We start from the raw sequence: 8,347 nt of genomic DNA on the forward strand, positions 1-8,347 counted from the left end.
GAAATTTTAGTTTTCCTCAAAGCTTACTAATGTCAACATTCATTTTTTACATTGATTTCATTAATTTTATGTGCGTTCATGGGGAAGAATTATAAATAGTTTTATTTTCTTTGATCACAAAACCAGCCTGATTTCTGCATAGGAACTAGTGGTTCCCACCACTTTGCAGCAAAAAATAGAAGCCTGCCAACTTTGCCAGCCTCTTTTAGATAGATTGGTGTTTCTTTCTTTGGATATGAGACAACGCTCAAAGACTCAGTCAGTTATCCATTGTTCCCAATGAGTTTAAATACAAAGAAGCTGGTTCATAAAAACTAGCTGTGAAGAGGTATAGCCAACTTTGTTTTTGAGAACACAAAAGCTACCATACTGTTTTTTAGATTCTAAATCATTTTTCTAGGTTAATATGGATGATGGTTCCAGGTCTTCTGAATCTGAAATGTGTATATTCTGCTCAAAGATTCAGAAAGAAGAAAACATACACTTCCTCTTCTCTCCTAGTCACCTAGGATAACCTTTTCCATACTTCTCTCTCATATTGAAAAAAAGGATTATTTTTCAAGTGAGGCCTTAAGCTTTAGTTTACATGAAATCCAGTTCATGAGAAATTCTGACTCCTTTGCCATGTGTTCTTGCCAAGTAGTTTCTTTTGCTCCCTGTCTTTTTTTATTCTTTATCAGTATAGCCCTTAATATGACAGAAGAATTGGAAGATAAGAGGAAGAACCATCATTTTATGATCTTTTCTGAAAAAATAGCCCTCAAATAACTTAACAACACCATAATTGGTATTTTAAAATAAGTAAACACTTGGAGAATAAACTAGGTCCCCAAGATGGAATTCTTCCAGAAGACATTTTTGCAAGACCTTGCTTGGAAAAATGATGTAACATGCCACTGGGTCACAGATTTGAAAATAACTTAGATTTGCCATATTGATAGTAATTCAGGATTTGTTTCAGCCAGATTGTTAATAGCATCTTTCATATCCCAATGATTGTTGGATAGCCTGAAATCATCACCACAAAACCTTTTTTCTCTTTCAAAACTGTCATCTAGAAATTATGCCTGTAATGCTGCATCAAAGAGAAAAAAGTTTGGGTTATTTAAGAAACATTTATCAATATTGAAACAATAAAGCACACAAAGATATGTAAACAATTTAGAGACGCCATCTACAATTGGAACCTTTACTAATGTGATGGGAAATGCTTGTCATTAAAAAGATATATACCCTCATGAATATTTGAAAATTCAGGAAATTTTCTTTTCAATTGCATGTAAAACAGTTGGCAGAGGAATATGATGACTAAAATGTGCAGTGATAGAGGGGAAGGAAAGATAGTCATTTGAGTAAAGTGACTTGTTGCATGAAAGCATATTCTCCCCAGTGTCCAAGCTTTCCTTTTGCTGGCAGGAAGCTGTACACTTGGTGATCCTGTTTGACAAAACTGGACTTTCTTGTAGCCAGACTAAGCAGTAGGCAGTGCCACATATGATTTGAGAGAATCTAATATTTGATAGAGAGCATGATTCTGAGGGACGTAGGATGAATGAGACCATAGATATCATCTAGGTTAGTAGAGATTTTCATTAAGATCAGATAACTAGTTGTCTGGATTGTTATAGAGTACATCCTCATTCCAGATTAGGTTGTGCTATAGGTTGAGATATTTTCTAAGACTTAGATTCTTCATATTTTCTGACTGCTGGTTCACAACAAAATTTTAGGAAGTGAACCTTGACAACCTCTCCAAAAAGTGAATTTCCCTCTCAGGCCTAATGTGATTTTAGAAAGACCATTGGACTCAGAGTCTGAAGACCCGGTACCACCTCTTATTGTCTGTATGACCATGGTAAAGTGACCTAACTTCTCGTAGTCTTGATTTTCTCACTTACCAAATCAGGATAAAACTTGCATTACCTCCTTCATATGAATGCTACACCTTTATATATAGGAATTCTTTGTCCTCCTCTTGCTCTCACTCTATCTTACTCCTTTCTTCTGAATTTTTGGGGGCAATTCTCTTGTGGTTATAGAAAGTAGGACAATCTAAGGTAGTGAATTTAGATATTTTGCCAGTCAGTAGCAGAAGTTAGATTGTAAAAACACTGTTCTAGCCTAATCCATCATATCCCCTACACAAATAATTTTAAAAAGAGGGAAACTGAGCCTCAAAGAAGATGTCAAGTAAGTTAGTACTAAGTGGTAAGTTAGTAGCAGAGCTTAGATTACATATAAATTCTCCTGATGTTTAATCCAGGATTTTCTATTTAATTGAATTATTATACTGAAGTATTCATATTTATATTACTGAATTATTTTCAAGGAAAATATTATCCAATTCAATAAGCAAATGTTCAGATAAGTAGGTTACCATATTTCCTTTTAGCCATCCATTTATTTTTAGACCCTTGACATGTGGCATAATTGGACCTAGATAGCATATATCTCTGAAACAGTTCTACTTTAAAGGTGCACATTTTCCTTAATGGATAGAAAGGCAATACCAGCTTCTATTTATTCTTTTTTCATAAATTACACATGCATGATGAGCAGTATTTCTCAGAGTAGGGGACATCATATCTCTTATAATGTGGACCTGGCATGTATAGTTGTTTCCTAACAGATTGCCAATACTGAGACATTTCTGTTTGACTTCAGTCAATCAGTCAATAATCATTTATTAAGCATTTATTATGTGTCAGGAACTGTGCTTACATTGGAGAATCTTAGAAAAGCAAAAGACAATCCCTGTACTTAAGGATCTGACAATCTAATGGGGAAGATAACATGAAAAAGTATGTAAGTATATATGTATGTATGTATGTGTGTACGTATGTTTATATATGAATTAACCACACACACATAATTTGGGAATAATCAACAGAGGAAAGGCATTAGCATTAAGGAGGCTTAGAAAAAGTTTCTTGCAAATGGAATTTCATTGTCAATGTGACCAAGAAAAGATAAGCCAAAAATAATGGAATTTCTAAATTATATTATGTGCTATCCTAAAAAAAAAGAAGAGTAAAAAGATAGCATAAAATAGTGGCAATGGAAAAAAATGTAATTTACATGTCTATATCCATTTATAAATTATTCCCAATCCAAGGAATGGGAGACAATGATCTTTATTTACTTCTGAGAAAATGGATATAGGTGGACATAATGATTTCTGTCCTGTTGAAGAGAGGAATTAGAGCCAATGAAGGTGGGAAGCAAGAATGTGCAGTAGCTAACATTCCTGATTCTGCTTGAGCTACATGGGAAAGCCCAACACCCAAACAATACCAACCTACTGCAAATTGACTATGATTATCCTTAATGTCTACGTAAGTGCCATAAGTAGCTACAATTTTGAACATTCTCAATTCTTGCAATGAGGAATATAGAAGGTTTATATGTAGAAAGGGAACCCTTTGATTTCTACTCATGCAATTTTAGAGCCACAATCAGGCTCACACTTCATTAGTATCCTCTGCCTCTAAGATTTTTCTGATTAAAGAGTGAGGGACAGAACTTTCACCAAAACATCCCTTTTAGGCAGGCACCCAGGCCAGTCATCTCTTAATTTTCCACCTTGCTGCCCTCTTTTGGACCTCTCTGTCATGTTACCTCTCTAAGGAGTTTCATGCTCCCTGCCCCTCCACACCATTTTCAGCTTCCATATGTATGTATGTATGTATGTATGTATGTATATACACACACACACACACACACACACACACACATGTGTGTGTGTGTGTGTGTGTGTGTGTGTGTGTATGCGTGTGAATATATATAGTCTTCCTTCTCTACTATAAGATTCTTGAAGACAGGACTGTCTTTCTCTGTTGTATTTGTATACCCAGATCTTAGCAAAAATCGCCAACATAATGTTTATTGAAGGACTGACAGGGAATCAAGCAGCAAATGAGCCTTTCTTCTGGGAAGTAAAGAATGGGATTTGCTGCAGTTTCTGCAAGTGAATGCTGATATTGCCTTGGATTTACTAATAAATTATTTTCCTTTTGATGATCCTGTGAGGTCTAAATGACTTGATAACATGACTAGATCTGAGAGGAAATGGGATTTTTTTCAGTCGCATGAAGTGAAGAGTTATAGAGATAATTTTAACCTGGGAATAACAAGAAACACAAACCCTCCTCTGTATGTGGGTGTCCCTCTGTTATATCAAAATTCAAGGATGACTGTTACATAAAGGATGATGCCTGAACTCCACATTGTTATCTAAAAGTTCACAAATTATTCTCATATTCTTTGGGATGAAGAAGGTGATAGTGAATGAGAAATAGACTTGAAATTTTATCCAATGCAAAAGTGAAAAGAAGATGGGGAATTGGCTTTGTGTAAAATCCTCAAGGGAAATGAGAAACAATTGGAACAACCTTGAACAATGTAAGTCACTAAGCACTCCTTAATGTTTTTGGGAGAAAGTAAAAAGAACCAAAGATGGTAGAGATGTAAGGCATCATAGTGGTTGTATTAAGCAGTCCCCCTATTTCATAGATGAAGAGTCTGAGGGCCAGAAAGTTTGCATTTGAGGCTTGATAAGAACCTGGGGGTCTGTGAGCTTTTTTGAAATCCATCTTGATAATTGTATTTCAATGTGATTGTATTTTATATATGTTAAAACGTGATTCTGAAGGCTTCATAGGCTTCACCAAATTGCAAAGTGGTCTATCACACAAAAAATGTTATAAAACAACCCATGACAAAGAAAAGGAGGACAGGTATTCCGGGAGGATGGTGTAACAAATTACGTGGCTCTTTCAATTCCCCAAGAAATAATTTAACGTAAGGCTTCAAAGTGAACTTTACAGTGGAAAAATAATTCAAAGTTGGAGTAAACTGTTGTCCAGCCCAAGACAACTTAAGAGGATAAGTGGAAAGACCTGACCTCTCAGGATGATGGTCTGGCCTAATTGAAGTGCAGATATGTATTTGATTTGAGTTTTTATAATGCTCAGAATGACTTAGTCTTTCAGTTATTCATTCAACACCATTATGGTTACTATATAAGTTTTTTTGGTTCTATTCATTTCACTCTTCAGTACTTCATACAAGTCTTTGCATTTTTTTCCTAAAATCGACGTGCTCATCATTTCTTACAGCACAGTAATATTCTATCACAACCATATACCTGCGATCATGATTGAATGTCCATCTTTTCCCCCAAAGATTATTCTCAGTTGTAATCTTGGTTGTAATCCAAGTTCCTTTGTCTTCCAGAATATCATATTCTAGGACATCCAATCCTTTAATGTAGAAGCTACTAAGTTCTGTGTAATCCTGACTGTGGACATTCAGTAAAATAGGGGACTTTCAATCATTTCTGATGAAAAAACCAGAGCTGCATAGAATATTTGATCTTCAAATAGAAGACTCAAGAGAAGCATTAAAAGGTAAGTAGGAAAAAAGTATTATTCTATAAGATTAAACTGTTTACATCACTACATAGGAAGATGATATTTGTAACTCTTGAGAACTGTATCATTATTATAACATCTAGAACGGGCATACATAGACAGATGGTGTGGACATAAGCTGACTTTGATGTGATTAAAAATTAATTAAGGGGTAAAAAAAGGATTTTACTGGGAGAAGAGGAAGGAGGAAGGCAGAAAAGGGTAAATTATATCATGTGAAGAGGCACAAAGTCCTATTATAGTAGAGGGAAAGAAAGGAAGAGGTGAGCATTGTTTGAACCTTACTCTCATTGGATTTAGCTGAAAGAGAGAATATCATACACATTCAGTTGGTTATAGAAATCTATCTTACTCAACAGCTAAAAAAATAATAAAGAAATTCATCTGGAAGAGCAAAACATCAAAAGTATCAAGAGAATTAATGAAAAGAAATACAAGGAAAGGTTGCCTAGCTTTAATAGAAACAAAACTGTTTTATAAACCAGCAATCATCAAAACTACTTTGTACTGGCTAAGAAATAGAGTGTTAGATCAGTGGAATAGGTTAGGCACCCAAGACACAATAGTCAATGGCTATAGTAATCTACTGTTTGATAAAAACAAAGACCCCATCTTCTGGGATAATAATTCACTATTTGACAAAAATTGCTGGGAAAACTGGAAAATAGTATGGGAGAAATTAGTCATAGACCAACATCTTATACCATATATCAAGATGAGGTCAACATGGGTACATGAATTAAACATAAAGGGTGATACCATAAACAAATTAGGAGAGCAAGCAATAGAGAAGGGAAAGATTTATGAGCAAACAAGAGATAGAGAATATTATGAAATGCAAAATGAATAAATGTGATTACATTAAATTAAAAACTTTACACAAACAAACCAAATGCAACCATGATAAGAAAGAAAAAAAAAAGCTGGGAAACATTTTTTTTACAGTCAGATTCTCTGATAAAGGCCTCATTTCTCCAATACATAGAGAGCTGAGTCAAATTTGTAAGAAAACAAGTCATTCCCCAATTGATAAATGGTGAAAGGGTATGAACAGGCAGTTTTTAGATGGAGAAATTAAAGCTATCTATAGTCATATGAAAAAATGCTCTAAATCACTATTGATTTGAGAAATGCAAATTAAGACTACTCTGAGCTACCACCTCACACCTCTCAGATTGGCTAATATTACAAAAAAAGGAATTGATAAATGTTTGAGAAGATGTGGGAAAATTGGAACACTAATGTATTTATTGTTGGTGGAGTTGTGAAGTGATCAAACCATTCTGGAGAGCAATTTGCAACTCTTCGCAAAGAGCAACCAAACTGTGGTCTTTTATCAAGCAATACCACTACTAGGTCTGTATCCCAAAGAGATCCTAAAAAGGGAAAAAGATCCACATGTACAAAAACATTTATAGCAGCTCTTTTTGTGGTGGTAAGGAACTGGAAATTGAATGGATGTCCATCAGTTGGGGAATGGCAGAACATGTTGTGGTAAGTAAGTAATGGAATACTATTGTTCTATAAGAAATGGTGAGCAGGTGGATTTCAGGAAAATCTGGAAGGACTTACATAAACTGATGCTGGGTGAACTGAGCAGAACCAGAACATTGTACATAGCATCAGCAAACATTGTTGATGACCAGCTTTGATAGACTTATCTCTTCTCAGCAATACAATAATCTGGGACAATTCCAACAGACTCATGATGGAAAAAGCTATCCACATCCAGAGAGAGAACTATTGAGTCTGAATGGAGATCAATGCATGCTATTTTTTTCTGTCTCTTTTTTCCTTTAGCTTGGTTTTTCCCTTTTGTTCTGATTCTTCTATCACCACATGACCAATGTGGAAATATGTTTAATATTATTGTATGTGTACAGCCTCTATCAGATTGCTTGCCATCTTGGGGAGGGGCAATGGAAAAGAGAGGGAGAAAAACATTTGGAACTAAAAATTTTATAAAAGTGAATGTTGATAACTAAAAAAAATGTAATAGAGCAGAATGACTTGACCTATTCATGGTCCAAGAGGATAAGGTGAAAGCCAGAGAAGTAAATTTCTACCCTACAGAAGAAGCTCCTTCAATATGTGAGCTGAAATAGCTGGAAATGTAAGGTGAAAACAGCCAGCAAAATTCTTAAAGCAGAGAAGATATGTTTGTCATGATTATCTGAGATGATAGTGAAAGTCCTTCTCCTTAGTTCAAACTCTCTATTCTTTTATCCCTTGCTTGAAAGAATGTAATCTCTAAATGGCACAGAAATGGGAGATATTCTACTGGGATTATCCCAGTGCCTCTATAAATCATTTCTTTTCAAATGGTTTTATTGTCTTTTCATCCTCCTCCCCAAATCCCTTCTTCTCATTGTCTTAGATTACTCTCTCTGTCTCTCTCTTTCTATCTCTTCATATATACACATACATGCTTATATATGTATGTAATTATTTCTATACCTAATTGCTCAGTAATGATTTTAATAATAACACATTTTTGTACTGCTTTAAGGTTTACAGCATTCCTTGTAACAATAATTATAGCTGAGATTATGTGGCACTTCTAATGCTTTATCTCATTTTCCTGTGAGGATGTCAGAATAGGGATTGATTAATATACCTATTTCATAGGCCAATAAAGAACCTTAATTAAAGGAGCAGTATGCCAATTTGCAGGATATTTGTGCTGTTAGTGTTGGACTGGCTTTCATTAGTGAACTCTGTTTCCAATGCTATATGTGATTTTTTCCACATTCTACTCAATGTGCCTGGGGTACCTAATATTACATACATACACATATACATACACACATATATGTTTACATATATCATATGTATGAATATGTATATATGCATATGTTATATGTGCATATGCTTTGTACTTTAATATCTCTGTTATTCTAATTACCTGTCATTGC

This window comes from Trichosurus vulpecula, chromosome 7 (assembly GCF_011100635.1).
Source record: "Trichosurus vulpecula isolate mTriVul1 chromosome 7, mTriVul1.pri, whole genome shotgun sequence".
In the NCBI taxonomy this organism is placed as follows: Eukaryota; Metazoa; Chordata; class Mammalia; order Diprotodontia; family Phalangeridae; genus Trichosurus; species Trichosurus vulpecula.